The 14,345-nt window shown below is 37.0% G+C and overlaps 1 pseudogene; it reads right to left on the bottom strand.

The window, feature by feature from the left end:
* The window catches only part of LOC132038202 (cysteine-rich receptor-like protein kinase 10), a 23,703-nt pseudogene extending 17,662 nt beyond the window's left edge, over positions 1-6,041 (bottom strand).
* Positions 6,042-14,345: the final 8,304 nt, after the last annotated feature.

The following is a 14,345-nucleotide window of genomic DNA, read 5'->3' as shown; positions in this document are numbered from 1 at the left end:
TATTTTGGCATTCTTTGGAACCCAATGTGTATTGCTTGCTTTGAGATCACGGTGTATAATTCTTAGACGAGAATCCTCATGAAGGTAAAGTAGTCCACGCGCAATCCCTCCTATAATCTTGTAACGTCTCGACCAATCCAGTAGCTGCTGATTTTCAGGATCTATAAAATTGAATAAGACAGTTTTATTTTGGCAGAGACAGGATGTATAACCAAACTGTACAAATGAAACAAATGTTAGCAGATTGAAACCAACCAAATAAAAAATAATCAAGACTTTTGTTGGGGACAAATTCATAGACAAGTATCTTTTCCTCTCCTCCAAAGCAGTATCCGAGTAGTTTCACTAAATTTCTATGTTGAAGCTTCGCGATCAGTGCGATCTCATTCTTAAATTCTTCTACACCTTGCCTTGAGCTTCTTGATAGCCTCTTCACAGCTATCTCTTGGCCATCGGCAAGTTTACCCTGAGAGTATAATAGGATATCAACATGAAGTTAAGAATTCATTGGGAGATGGACAGAAAAGTGTAATATCTTGCATCCTCTTAATTTAAAACTAACCTTGTAGACGACACCAAATCCACCTTCGCCAATTTTGTTGTCAGTTGAGAAGTCAGCCGTAGCAGCTTGAATAGTGTTCAAGTGATATTGCAAGGATTCAGCGGTAGAAATTTCATTTGGATCTAGACAAACAAAGAAATTCTGAGAGTTGAACATACGTCCGGTCGGGGGGGGGGGGGGGGGGGTTGGGAGGGGGTGAGATAACAGGCGGCAAAGGATCATCAGTTGAACATGCTTCACTGAAATATTATCTCTTTTGTGTATCTAGGTCAAATATAATATTTTTGTTATATATATTAATCTTGATTACTCTTAATAACCTGATTTTTCCATTTTACGATAAATTAGAAGTATTCAAATGGAAGATAGGCATAGGCGGTTTGATAACCGTTCTATGCTCTCCCAATGTATATGCTAAGTTGCTACATGATCCCAATTGTACTCGTTGTGCCAATAAGCGTCCTTAATGTATTTTGATTTTTAAAAAGTCCCATCTCCCACCATCCATAAGGCCCAGAGCCTCTATGGTCAAATTTGGAAAACAACCTCTCTTCTTCCACAAAAGAAATGAACATCCTAGTTGCCCCAGTTTCCCCCCTAGATGGTAAACATGAATGGCGTAGGTTTCCCTATTTCTGTTTTATTCTCCTCCTGTTGTAGTTATGGCACATTACCTGTAGTATCTTCGACAGCATTGAATTTTCGTGATAATCTACTTCTTAGCCAACAAAAACCCAACATGAAGAGTAGACATGAAACCACAATTGGAACAACTATGGCAATGATTATTCCAGATGCAATTCCCCCTTTTCCTGCATCAGTTAAACAATATCTTATTCACACATCAAACTTAAATTGGGAATCTGTTCATCTATGTTTAATAGAGTGGTTACTAATGAGGAATATGAGTTGTTTTCAATGAAGGACAAGGAGACCAATAAGGAGATGTAGACAAGATTTACTCACATAACTAATGAACTACTTGGGAAAGAAAACATTCGGAACTGAATAAGTTGTTTAAAAAATCTTAACGATCTTCCCGTTCCCATAGGAAAGCCAAGTCACTACTATACAAGAAGCAAAGGATATGAGCACCATGTCAATGGATGCATTAATTGGAACAAAAGTTATCCATTTTCAATCCCAAATTGAGTTTAATCAATGATTCAACTTAAGGGTGTCAAGTGGGGCCACCAAAACCCAAACCACGCCCGCCTGCACCGGACAGCTCAAGAGGTGTGGGTCAAAGGTGGGATTTATTAGTGGGGGGGCCGGACAAGATGGACACCACCGGCAGATTTCGGGTGATGGCCCATCAGGGCCTGCCCCCGGCCCGCCCACTTTAAATTAAAAAAAAAAAAAGATAAGTACTACATTTATTACTAATAATAAGTATTTTAAAAACATTGTATCCCAATAAATTAGGAGTCTCTTTTTACGGAACACTTTAGTTTTCTCTAAAATTGTATTTTAAAGCTAGACAATCTTGTTTTCTCAATAAATATACCTTTGATACATTTTCAGTATATAGTATATATTAGATTGTGATAGTACTTATATCAACAAATATACCTTTGATAAATCATTCAAATTCAATTTCATGCCTTTTCACAAGTGTCTACGCACACACCTAAGTACCCCCTCCACCCCCACCCCCTAATAGGCTAAAACCCGACGCTCCGACTTGGAGATATATGTCACCACAATGTTGACATTTAACATGTTCCTCATTTACTCGCTCAAAATGCATCCACACCGCACTTGAAGTTGATCTTCGAACTCGAGGAGAAGGTAAGGTGAAGTAATGTACACTAGTTGAATAACAAATTTAGATAAAGAGAGAATTGTGGAAGAATTGTGTGAAATGAAGAAGAATGGAGGGTATGTATAGTTGGAAAATATGACCAAAGTGTAGTTATTCATAAATTTAGGGGTTCAAATAAAATTAGCTAAAACGACTAGTTTTTTAAATTTACAACGGCTAGCTTTTTGAATTTGACGACGACTAAACTTTTTTTTAATTTAGCGGTTTATCATTGATGTAAATGTTAATTTTATTATTATTAGTAAATGTAAGTGTCTATTTTTGTATTAGAATATTTTTAAAAAAAAAAAAAGTCGGGCCCACTAACTATAACCCGGCCCGGCCCGGTTAGCCCGAGGTGTAGCCCCTATTCGGGGTGGGTGGGCCGGACACCCTTTTCCCTCTCCAAGCCCGGCCCCCAGCCCGGCCCCCTAAAGCCGGCCCCTTGTGGCCCACGTTTAAATGGCCCGGCCCGGCCCACTTGACACCTTTAATTCAATTAGGATTGGCAAAATGGTTTTTTTTTAAAAAAAAAAAAAAAGGAACAAGAATGGGTTGGTCCATTTAAAAATGGATCAAAATGGATATTATCCACAAAAAATGGATATCATTAAATGTGGGATTACTACATGGATATTACTACATATTTATATTTAGTAGCTATAGTTTTAAATAATTGGATCATAGTAAATAATAATATGGCAATATATATATATCCACTAAAAAATGGATATCCAGATATCCACATTATCAATACCCATTTGTATATTTGTTATTTTTCATGAGTTCTTGCCTTTTGGGAGTCCAAACTTATTGACGGAGAAAAGAAGGTGAAGGAGAAGAAGCTTTTAGCATGGTTCTTACGTGTGTAATATTTTTAAAAGTTTTTTTTTCCCTTTTTCGTATACAATATTTTTCACGTTTTTTTGAAGAAATATGTTGTATACAAATGAATAGAGTGAATTTACACCTATATACAAATGAATACAATCAATTTTATTTTTGTATTCAAAATGTATTCGTTATTTTTTTTGGTTAATTTTTATGTATTCATTGTTTTGTAAGCGGTTTTTTGTTCAAAATATCTAAATTTTTTTATACTTTTTATGAATAATAGTCATTTTTTGAATACGGGAAAAGCGTATACGCAATGTAAATATTGGCGTAGCTATGGCAATTTTTAAACCCCCCAGTGTAGTCATTTATGTAAAATTCTCTTAGCACCATTTGTATATTTTTATTTTTTGTCCTTTTAAGTCCAAACCTTTAAGCTTTTAGCATGTGGGGTGTAAGGAGAAGCGGGTCAATAAAATAACATTAAAATACTAATGCGATCGGTAAGTAAAATTTGTCCTAAGCACCCCTTTTTTTTTCCAAAAAAATTGGGAAAGAACTTTTAAAACGTTTAACGAAGACCAATTACTTAAACTAAAATGTTAAGAATTATCTATTTAATTTTACAATATTATTTCAACAAAGTTTACAAATTGTTAAACTTTTAATAAAAGAATCTATTTACCAAATTAGAAATTTTTTAGACTAAGAAATTTGACTAAATCTAAAATCTCATTCTTATTGATAAAGAACAACGTTAATTAACAAACAAAAGACAACACAAATAATAAATAAATAAATAAATAAATAGTTATAACTTAAACTAATAATTTCAATGTAACATAACTAAATAATCTAACATAAACTAATTTAAGATGAACTAACAAATTGCACTTGCATATTTGAGCAAAACTAGCTTAAACTTCACGTTGTAGAAAATTTTGATCTTTTAAAGTGAAATTGACATAGAATAAGTCCAGTTAAATTTGAGAAAGAGATAAAATATAAAATAGAATCAAAATAAAAACAAAGTAGAAAATAGATATAAAAAGTAAAACACAGTATTGAAATAGGCTAATAAGGTTACTAGCTCTTCATTTGGACTTAGCTTTAAGTGAGCATGTGCAGTACACACGGTGACAGGACCAAAAAAATGCAACAAAAAAAAAAAAAAACTAAGCAGCTGCTGCAACAAGGTTTGAACTTTGAACTCAAGACCTTTCCTTAAATTTGATCCCACTAGGCCATCTTTCCTCTGCTTCATCTTAGTTCAAGTGGATTCAAAGTATACATATATCAATATTCAACAGAATTTTACCTATATAAACTATCAATTTTTTTTAACCAAGTGGGTCCGCCCCAGGTTAAATATGGGCAGGTCCGATATTTTATCAGTTTTTTTTTAACCAGTTTCTAAAAACCCCCCATATCCGATCTGACCCGCCCGTTTGCCACTCCTAGCAGATTCAACCAGTAAATTAGAGAACAGTGTGTGTGAAAAGATTACCTTTATTATTGTTGGTTGTAGAACCGGGCAGCGAAGAAGGTGCAGGCGCAGATGGTGCCACAAAGGCAGTAACGTTGTAAAAGCGGTACAACTCATACCTAACGTTACAGCTAGGACGGAGAACTCTACCACCTTTCCTGTCACTCGGTAGATCACCAATAGCATTTCCCAAGCAACGGTCACAAGAAGAATCAGAGAGATCTGGTGTGCACTGTGCAAGTGTATAAAAGTGGTGAAAAATTGGCTTCTTTAGTAGCAAACTTTTTCCCCGAACGATCATTTCTCGTCGCAGCCATAGTTGCTATTTCATTCATCATGTCTCCAAGCAGTGACAAGAACCTTCTGGGTTCACTAATATTTTGTGTATTAGGCAGAGTGAATCCACCTGATTCATACCAGAGTAGCAAAGATAGATCGATTTGAGTAACGCAACAAGCATTCATAGTCATTCGGAATGTAAGCTCTATGAGTTCAACCTTTAAGGTTCTTAATATTGAATCCATAACATTATGGGTTCAACCTACTATTTTATTACTACAATTTTAATAGATCTTTACACATGAATTTATGCTCTGCTTCGAAGTACTACATTCAAATGAACATAGGTTTAAATTTATCAATAGTGAGCATTTTTAATCTCGGTCAAATATTTAACAAACTCTAACCAGTAAATTTAACAGCCACTGTCAAAATAAGAGTTAATGAAAAAAACACTAGAAAAGCCCCATCAGGTCCTAGAAACTGCAGTACCAAAAACTATAGCAGACATCAGAAATAAAAAATAAAAATAAATAAAAAAAAAAAAGCAAAAACTGTACTAGACACGAGAAATAGATAATAGCAGAAACTGTACGAAATGGATCACCTGATAGGTCCATTGTGGCAAAAATGGGTATATTCGAGTAACGCAACATGCAATCGTCGTACCAGATTACAGCAATTTTTCCCTTTGGACAATTTTCTAAGATTTCTTTGCTAGCTATTGACACACAATTTTGACAATCGTTCGGGGAAAGGTCTCCCCTGCATAAAAATAAACCGTAAGCTATCTCGGACCCCGTGCGACCCGCTGTGGAGTTGTAAAATCCATTAGGGGTAGAAGCATTAGAAGACAAAGATGATAAGAGAACTTTGAGATTAGAGCTGTAAGTGCTGTTGGGACTATAAGATGTTGTGTTTGGGCAATTTGATAGAGGAGCAGAGTTAACTCGGCCATTTGGGCTGAAAATCAAGAAGATATTGCCACATAGTACTAAAAGAAATCTGAGTATGTTGAAGTTCATTGCCAGGGTATGTTAGTATAATCGGGGGACAACCTCGGATTTTTTCATTTATTTATTATTTAACAAAGCCATGTGAAGATATATATAGTAATGACAAAGTTGATGGTGTAAGAACAAGTCAACAGATATACGAGGCACCTATATTTTATGGTTGAGAAGTAATGGTCACAGATGTATTAAAAATTGTCTACAAATATCACAGCAATTAGTTGCTTAAATCCTTTCTTTCTTTTATCTCACTCATATTTCTTGTATCTCATCTCTTAATTTCTACTATTCTTTAACTTCTGCATATTTTGATTTTTGTTTTCATACTTCCCTAATTAGGATCGTATCAACACCGGTCACAAAATTGGGGTTTTTTGTATTGTGACAAACATTTGGTCTATAGTGTGAAAATTTGAAATAAAAACATAGGAAGACTTCCATGGTGTGAATAATTGACCAGGTGTAGGAGAGTTCCAAGTTATGGTCACCATTTCACTTCAGTCATCAACAGCAATTCAGAGTAAATTTCCTAAAAGATCACCCATGTATTGAGAATTGCCTATTGTTTTGTTTTAGAACTAAAATATTACCCAACTATTATTATTTTCCTCATAATATACTAAATCACAAAACCTTCCTTCTCTCATAGTTGGCATGTCATGTCACATAAAATTATATTTTCTAAATAACAAATTTATTTAACTCATCAAATGCATTTAACTCAACCCAAACCCATTCAACCAACAACCTCATGTCTTGTACACATTTAACCCGGTTAGCAAACATCTAAGAAGCGTAACTTTTATACCCAATTTTGGACTTTTTGCATTTCTTACCCTTAATTAACGTATACTTCCTTTTATGATTTGCACCCTATCCTATTATTTCTAATAATATGCACTCTAATCTCCTTACAAAACCAAAAAGAACTTTTTTATTTTATTATTTACAAAGGTTAGATGGACAATCAGTTCATGGAACCCCCGGCGATCTATTGTCTAGTACTTCTCAATGGAGTATTTGCTATATCCCATTTGTACAATTGGTAATTAACAGTTAAGATTCAGTTCATTATTCATGGTCAATCATCCCTTTTTAATGTTTAAAAGTGTAAACAAAGAAAAAGAAAAAACACCAATAAATTTATATGAACTACGTACGTTACTGTTATAAGTTCATCTACCAAAATGGATCTTCCAGATTACGTTATTTAAAGAAAAAAATCATAGTAACGTTTTAAGTTATTTACTGGACTGGTTTTGTAACATGTAGCATTCATATTTTTCATAAAAGCTTGATCAAACTCCTAATCTTTCTAAAATAAGCACTTTTAGTTTCCGAAAAGCTTGCACAAACAGGCTAATATTGTCACATAGATTTGAACTTGTGGATTCTCCATTCTGGATAACATTCCCAATGAGCTCACAAGTAAGAAGGATGTGCAAAGCTTGACTGGACGAGCGGCTGCGCTATCTCGATTCATTTCAAGGTCATCGGAGAGATGCCATAAATTTTTCTCTGTATTAAAAAAATAACAGGACTTTGAATGGACTCCAGAATGCAAGCAAGCATTGCAAGAACTCAAAAAGTACTTGTCCAGCCTATTGTTGCTGTCAAAACCAAAGCCTGGAGAGAAGCTGCTGCTGTATCTTGCAGTATCAGAGGTATCAGTAAGTGCGGTTCTTGTATGCGAAGAAAAAGGTAAACAACCTCCTATTTATTATGTTAGCAAAACACTCTTGATGCTGAAATAAGGTACCCACACTTAGAGAAATTAGCTTTAGCCTTAATGCATGCTGCTAGAAAATTAAGACATTATTTTCAAAGTCACCCTATTGCCGTGATAACAACATTCCCCCTCTGGAGCATTCTCCATAGGCCGGAATTGTCGAGTAGGTTAGCCAAATGGGCGATCAAACTTAGCAAGTTCGATATAACCTACCAACCCCGAAATACTATAAAATCACAAGTACTTGCCGATTTTAGTTCAAAATTATCCTTAGAGGCAGAAAAAGAAGCCATTGCGGCTTCGGGATCATCCTCCGAGATGTGGACCTTATATACGGATGGACCATCTAATGAAAAGGGCTCTGGCCTGGGGTTAATCCTCAAGGTTCCCACCAGAGAGGTTGTTCTCCAAGCTATTAAATGTCCAAAAATTACTAACAACGAAGCCGAGTATAAGGCTGTTATTACAGGATTAAAACTTGCTTTGGAGTACGGAGTCGAGAACATCAAAGTACACTGCGATTCGCAGTTAGTCATCAATCAGGTCAATGGGACTTTCAACATAAATAAACCACGCATGCAGAAATATCAAACACAAATAGCTGAACTCTTTACAAAATTCAAGGAGTGGGGACTGGAGTAGGTCCCACGAGAAATCAACGCAGAAGCGGACGGGTTGGCAAAATTAGCATCGACAGCTGATCCAGCAGAGCCAGGAAGCAAGAATGTAATACATCTATTACATCCAGTTGCTTGTGGCACTGAAATACATGCAACCAGGTCAGCACACGATTGGGGGAATGAGATACTTGGTTACCTGTAACATGGGACTTTGCCCACAGATCGAAAAGAAGCCGTCTAAAATTACGAGTAAAATCAGCCTGGTATTGCTTGGTATATGGGGAGTTATATAAAATGACATTCGAAGGGCCATTAGCTAAATGCTTAGGGCCTGTTAATATGGAATTCGTAATGCAAGAAATACATGGCGGATATTGCGGAAACCATTCCAGAGGAAGGTCGCTAGCACGATGCCTATTACGAGCAGGCTATTATTGGAACACAATGGGCAAAGATTCCCAAAACTTTGTTCGACGATGCAAGGAGTGCCAGAAGTATGCATCGGCAATATATCAACTAGCGGAACCTCTCCATTCAGTCACCATCCCGTAACCATTCATGAAATGGGAACTCGACATCATGGGTCCATTCCCACAAGCCAAAGGTAAGGTTAAATGTTTACTTGTTGCAACTGATTATTTTTAAAAATGGGTTAAAGCAGGAGCTTATGCAAAAATTGGACAAGAGCAAGTAATCAACTTTCTTAATAAAGACATCATATGCCACTTTGGAATTCCGAAAGAAATCAGCTGCGATAATGGAACACAGTTTGTTGAGGCAGAAATCACCAATTTTCCCCATAATCTTGGGATCAAGAGAATAACTTCTTCACCATACCATCCATCCCAAGAATGGACAGACAAAATTAACAAACAAAACAATACTCAAAATCTTGAAGAGGAGAATCGAAAGTGCAAAAGAAAGTTGGCCAGACGTCCTTCTCAAAGCTCTTTGGTCTTACCTTGTGACACACAAAACTAGCACAGGGAGACTCATTTTTCATTGGTTTATGGAGCAGAAGCCTTGGTACCCATTGAGGTAATGGAACCAAGCATAAGATATACTCATGCCATGGAAGAGGAAACTACAGAGGCAATGAAGATGACTTGATCTACTTGAAGAGCACCGTGAATTGGCCTTGATTAAATTAACAACACAGAAGCAACAGGTGGAAAGGTATTATAAAAATAGAGCCAAGTTGCGACAAATTAAACCTGGGGACTTGGTTTTGAGAATGGTAACTCCGGCAACCAAGATCCCGAATGAAGGTAAACTAAGTGTAAATTGGGAAGGACCATATCGAGTTGCAGTTGATGTGGGAAAAGGAGCATTTCAATTGGAAACTTTGGACGGGAAGATCGTCTCCAATAATCACAACATAAGCAATCTGAAGCTCTTCCATTCCTAGCACATAGTTGCATTCTACAGGCTGTACTCTTTTTTCCTTACCCGGGTTTTATCTCAATTGGTTTTTACCAGGAAGGTTTTTAATGAGGCAGTAAGTAGAATGTACGGGACTAGGTTGCGGGCATCATTGCTTGGTTCCTCATCCTTCACACCCAAACAATAGGGGACTATCACTAGGGATTGTCAGTAGAGACTATCGGTCCAAAGATGTATGTATTACTTAAAGCCTCTCGGCTTAACTTTTAAACAAAACTTATAGTCACGTCATCAATAATATTGCAAGCTTATTAGCTATTGTATTGTCGTTATTATTCTCAAAGCTTGTTTGGTTTCGATGAATCGTGATTCCGATCACTGAAATAACTTTACTAGTGATTCCGATAGCATATGAACGATCCCAATTGATATAATGATTTTACTCTTGTTTGGTTCCAATGAGTCGTGATTCTTGTCACAGAAATAATTTTACTTGTGATTCCGATCACATATGAATGATCCTGATTGTTGTAACGATTTTACTTGTGATTCTACCTATGATTCGGATAACATATGTGAGATTCTGGAAAAAGTTCTTCACAATGAACTTAGCGTAAAAATTGAATATCAGCAATATACTCAGATGGAATCATTAATTCAGCATCGGCGAGATTTAAAGGTGTGTTCATACCTTCTCGATCCGAATTATTTAAATGATACATTTTTGAGATTATACGGTGTTGGACCATAACGACTTCAAAAGAAGTTATGAAAATTCAAGTTTACTTACAAGAATTCTAAGGTGAAAACTCTTTAAAATGGATTGATCACCCGGGAAAGGTTATAATCGGAGAAGTCTTCCAAGAGATTTTTTCTTTTACATGGGATATTGAGGAAAAACATGGATAGAAGAATTTTATTCATAGATAAAGGCATGGCCTTACAAAAGCCAAAAGGCCAAATAACCGGAGAAAAAAAAAATACAATTACTAATTGTGCAAGGAAGGATTAGTTGAAGAAGCGGGAAGGTCAACATCCACGGCAGTGCGCTCAACATTGGAGTCAACATCTTGATCTTCAACGGAGACAGAATTTCCATCCCTGTTTTTGTCAGGAATTGTAGGAATGTCCACATTTAGACCATTGTCGGCTAAACCTGTTTCTTTGGAGATTGCATCCTCTGGAATAGGAGCAACCGCATCCCCGGATATTTCCTCCATTTCCTCAGATACTATGGTATCATCTTCTTCTTCAGCAGACTCCTCTCCTTCAATGGCATCCTCTTCAAAATCATAGCCGAGAAGTTCACAAGCTTCATTCATTTCTTGCTCGGCAATAGCAAAAGCTTGGGAATGATCGAAGGAAGAAGGATCAAGACCTTTTAAAAATTCATGACGAGCCCGGAGAACTGCCTAACTAAGGATCTTCTGTTTTTCAACAGCAAAGTCTCTCTCCAGCCTCTCGACATCTTGTTTATATTAGTTTTTCTGGCCTTGGAGTTGCTTCGCGAATTCACGCAATCCCTTTGCGTAATTCACAGCATCAAAAAATTTTCTGTCTCTTTCCACCAACATGGCATTTTTCTTTTGAAGTTCGCGGTCTTTCTCCGTGAACTCTTTTTGAATGGCCTTAATGTCCTCTTTACTTTGATTTAAATCAATCAAAGCTCTAGTGAGATCCCCATAATCTTTAACGCTCTTCAATTTCAAATTCGTAAAATCGGCATCAAGTTTGTTGTATTGAGCACTCTGAGACAACACCTTGTTTTGAAGCTCATGAATTAACTTGTTCACTTCAACCAACTTCTTCTCATTCGTCAATATCCTTTCCTTCAACTCACGGATGACCAATTCATCTTACCTGGCTTTCTTAAGAGCCTCTGTCCTCCCCTTTTCAAGATCATCCACTTGTTTTTGTAAATATTACACATCAGTTTGATACACCACAATCTCGGCTTTAGCTCTTTCCAATTCCTCAGCAGGACGATTCTAATCTGCCTTTAAAATCGCCAATTCTTGAGATATAAATTTTCACCTTTTAGTTTCTGACTGAGCTTAGCCTCGCCTTCAGATCTCTTAAGGCTTCCCGATAGATACGTTTGAGCCTACATTACAGTCAGTGGAAGCTATATTATATGTAACAAGGAAAAGGTAAGCGGAAGTATGAAGAAACTAAAAACACATATACCTGGATCATAAGCCCAAGAGCAACCATATCCATTTGATAAGTCGGCATGTCCTTTAGAATGAAATGTTCTTTGGGGCCGATGTAATTACGAGTGAAACGGCTCATCACGTGAGGATTAGCTAATAAATTATCTTCGTCAGAAAATTCAAAAGACCGATCATGATTAACAGAGAGAGGAACAAAAGACTTCATCCACTTAGCTGCGGGATCGTTTGCTAGAAGAAGCTGTGCTCGAGGGTTAATCCCGTGTAGATAATCACCCGTCCTAATGGTTTTCCCTTTGTCCTGAATGGAAAACCGTGATAACGGTTAAGCAGTGTTGAAAGGAATAGTTGGAGTACGTGTTCCTATTATTTGAAAGGGAACACAGGCATCTCTGGAAGTATCAGTAGCAAAAGTCTCAGAGACTTTAACAGCCGCTTCACGAGACTGATTTTCTAAATCAGTAGTGATATTTACTTGTAAAGGCACATCGGGAAGGGCCTCACGATCCTCTCCATGTAAAGTATATTCACTAATATCCGCTTCATCTTGGAGAGGCATCATGGCATCCTCTTCCCGACGTAGAACCTCGAATCTCTCCGTTGATTTCTCAATCTCCTTCGCTGGGCAATCATCTGAAACATTCCCAACATCAGAAGAAACAGAATGATCAGCTCGTTTCCTTCGTCTTAAAATTAAGTAAGAATACTCCTCGGAATCGATACTCTCGTCGATTAAACCAAAAGTACTTTGTGTACCTACTATCTTTTCAGGTACAGTAACGGGAGAGTCCGTAGAAAATTGTTTTCTCAATTTTCTCTTCTTGTGATCAGGCTCACCAATATCTCTAGAACCTCCAGTTTTCGAAGTTGATCTTTTCCCGACAAGAGATCGAAGACGTTCTAACGCCAATCCTCCATCACTCGGAAGGACCAGTTGCTTCTTCACTGATGTTTTCTTCTTTTTAGAAGGGCCTAACAAAAAAGAAAAACTGTAAGATAAAGTCATAATTGTAAAAAAATATGACAAAAGTCCTTTTTGTTTTTACCTCTGCCCTTCACGGAGACTCCACCTTATTTCACATCCTTGAGGGTACGAATACCTCGTGAAACGGCATAACCTCCCCAAGTGCTAACACTTGCCGAAGCTTGAATTATAGCCTCAGTAAATTCCTTTATATTTGAAGGCCTGACCAGCTCAGGATTAACAGCTGTCAAAGAAAAAATTAAGGACGCAAAAATAAATAAATCAAAAATATAGAAGATGAAGAAGAAAAGAATACCTCTAGCATTCCACTTCTCGGGAAAGTTATCGGCATCATTATCGACTAATCGAGAAGTAGGGATAAACACAAATTCTTCAAACCAAAGACGATCATGACTATCTTTGGGATCTTCAAACAATTTGTTGACTCCCCGAGCCCTGAACGTTATCATGGAACCCCGAAGAAAACGAATGGAGTTCAGATATAAAATATGATCAAGGGTAAGTTTCATCCCGGCAAGTTGAGCAACATGTTCATATAGTTGTATGAAATGCCAAACCCCAGGAGTAATTTGTGCCACACAAATTTTCAAATGATGACAAAGTTCGTCCATCAAAGGAGAGAGTGGCAATGAGAACCCGATGGTGAAAGGATAAATATACACAGTTGAGTACTCGGGAAGGTACGAAGTTGCAGAAATATCCACACCGGGAACTAATATTTCAAGGGAACGATCCGTCTAATGACATTTCTCGTTGATCGAATCGACAAAATCCTCGGTGATACAAGATTTGATGGCGAAAACCTCCGCCATTCTTTTTCCATCCAATTCTTCCACTGATCGATCATCACCCTTTCTTTGTTGAATTATCAAATCACTAAGATGAGAAGGATGCTTGGGAATGATGTTGTCAATTGAAGGAAGAAGAACAACACCAACTTCTTCCTCATCCACATCTGAGTTGACTGAGGTAGAAGGTTTAGTAAAAGTAGCAGCATTCTCCCATCAATTTCTTCTTTGGAGCAGTACTCTTTTTGGGTTTCTCAAGAATGATGTTTGAAGGAAATTCGTTAACAATGGTGGTCTTTTCTGGTGAAGCGCCTTGATCAAGTGAAGGAGAAGACATGGTTACAAGAAAGATCAAAGAAGTCAAGAAAATCAAAGAAGAATATAGAGAGAGCTAGAATTCAAAACCTGAGCAGAGACAACAAGATTTTAAAAAGTGAAGAAGAAATAGATAAGACTCAACTTTTATAGATGAAGAAATAATCATCATTACCTCGGGAAACGACGAGAAAATGAAGGGTGTAATAACGGCCACACATACCATGTCTGACTTCATCATTAAGACGCGTCTAATCAACTTCTGCAGTTACGTCACGTAATCCCTTCATTTATGACCCACGATTTCCCACCATGTACCACATTCCATGCCGAACACGATTCAACTTTCAAGCCAAGGCATGATTCTTGGAAATCA

Source organism: Lycium ferocissimum, chromosome 11, assembly GCF_029784015.1.
Source record: "Lycium ferocissimum isolate CSIRO_LF1 chromosome 11, AGI_CSIRO_Lferr_CH_V1, whole genome shotgun sequence".
Taxonomy (NCBI): Eukaryota; Viridiplantae; Streptophyta; class Magnoliopsida; order Solanales; family Solanaceae; genus Lycium; species Lycium ferocissimum.
This window is presented reverse-complemented; position numbering and strand designations above follow the sequence as displayed.